Below are 2253 nucleotides of genomic sequence, written 5' to 3' on the forward strand. Positions count from 1 at the left end.
GACGATTTGGTTGGAAGAAAATCTGGCCTGTTACCTTGCCAGCAAGGGACTCAGTCTGGTGGGGGATAGTTACAGAATTATGGGGTAAATCACGATTATCAACGTACATACAGGTGCTGAATAACTCTCAACAGAGAGCACCTCACCTAGCTTGGGGGCTTGGGGAGAGCTCCAGAGAAGGTTAAGTGACTTGCCCAAGGTCACATAGCAAAAAAGCAGTCCAGCTGGGCCAGACTTGAAAGGAAAGGGAGTTCAGAAAGACATAACTAAATAGAAGTCTGGTCAGCCAGAGCTTAATGCTGTCATCAAGATCTGAACAAGGTTGTCCAGAACAGGAGCATTAATTTTGACCTGATGGCAGGAGGAAGCAGGGGTTTTGGGGGATGGGGGGCTTGCAAAGTAAATTTGAATTTATCAGGCAGAGAAAAGGGGGAAAAGCTGAAAGCAGAGGGAATAGCATATTCAGAAGCGTGAAGCTGCTAAAAAAACTTGAGTTCTGGAAAAATGCATATATATGTTGTGCTGGGAACAAAGCATGTCTAAAATGGTGAAGCTGATGAGGTCAGGTAGGCTGGCAGGAGTCCTGCGGTGAGGGGCCTGGAACGTCATGTTAAGAATGAGGGGCTGGGCGCCTGGGTGGCTCAGTTGGTTAAGCGACTGCCTTTGGCTCAGGTCATGATCCTGGAGTCCCGGGATCGAGTCCCGCATCGGGCTCCCTGCTCGGCAGGGAGTCTGCTTCTCCCTCTGCCCCTCCCCCCCTCGTGCTCTCTCTCATTCTCTCTCTCTGAAATAAATAAATAAAATCTTAAAAAAAAGAATGAGGGGCTTAATTTCTAGGGCAGGGGGAGCCATAGAAGAGTCTGGAACAGAGGAGTGCACAGTCAAAATAGCCTATCAGAAGGCTTGCTCTTGCTGCTAGGAGGGCAGAGGAACTGGGTTGGGGGAGAGGTGGTGACAAACGATCGAGGCTACCTACGTCAGTGTCAGGCCTAACCCCTGTTGAGAAATTGAAACTTTTTAGGAGCCTACAGAGGTATGGAGGAAATGAGAACTGAAACCTGCGCCCAACTATGGCTGTGGTCTGGGCAGGTGTGGTTAGCAAGGGAAGTGAAACCGTTGGGCGGACAGGCAGCCCAACCTGGGGGAAGGTGGGATACCCTGTGAGGGAATGTGGGAGCCCTGATCCCAGCTAGGGCAGGGTGAGAGGCTATGTCCTGAGGGAGGCCAAGGGACAGTCTGCCACGGACCACTGTGTGCCCCACCAAGTGTCTGCCCCTCACTCCTGCCCTCAAGAAGCCCACTTCCTCCTGCCAAGTCTTTGTTCAACTGTCTCCTGAACTAAACTTTTCCTCCCTCTTCTCCCTGCCTTTCCAGCACCCTGTGGTTCCCGGCCAGGCCCTGCCCAGCCCTCCAGGAAGGCTGCCCTGAGGGGTGCAGGTTCCTGGCTTCCCACGGCCCTGCTACCCACCTTGCTGAAGCTGGGGTGCAACCATGCTCTGTCTTGAGGCATGTTTTGTTCTGTGGTCTTGGTTCACCATCCCAGTCAATGTTACCTTGCTGCAGGTGCCTCTGTCTCATCAGACTCTGCCCACAGGAGTTCTTTAGGAGTGACAGGAAGTCAGAATCAGACTCTGGGGCCCCCAAAGAAGCCACGTTACACATGCCTTCCCTAGAGCAGGCACATGGGAGGGCTGTTCAGGGGCTAGGCTGGTTGGTTCTTTGTTCTGGGAAATGTGCTGAACTAATTGAGCCAAATAGACAGATCCAGGTGGAGGGTCTTGTATTCGTCAGGAGGCCAGCAGGAAGCAATTCACCTCTCAGGTTCAAGTGAAGAGATTTACTGAAAGATCTGCTGTACTGAGATATGGGCAGGTGAAGGGAACAAACAGCAGGATGGGGAGGCACCCACCCAGAGACCAGGGCTGAAGGAGGGACAGGAATCGTGTTATTGGAGCCCAGTGAGAAGTAGGGCTGCCTGGCAGGAATGGGATCAAGGAGGAAGTGGGGAAGACATCAAAGAAGGGAGGGAACAGAGGGAGAAATAGCCCAACCTCCCTTCTCTCTCATCCTCTGGTGTCCTGTTGTTTCTCATTTCTCCAAACCCAAGTGGAACCCAGTTGGCAAGGGGGCCTGGTGATGTGGCCCAAAGTTCCCAGCCTCCTAGGGCACCGTGTAGGGCCAAGGGTCTGGGGGCGGGGGGGGGGGGGTTGGTTTGTGAAAATAGAGATTAACTATCTCCAGATATGCCTGAAA

The sequence above is a fragment of the Mirounga angustirostris genome, unplaced genomic scaffold, assembly GCF_029215605.1.
Source record: "Mirounga angustirostris isolate CCGP_5_RB_7025 unplaced genomic scaffold, mMirAng1.0.hap1 SCAF_13, whole genome shotgun sequence".
NCBI classification, from domain to species: Eukaryota; Metazoa; Chordata; class Mammalia; order Carnivora; family Phocidae; genus Mirounga; species Mirounga angustirostris.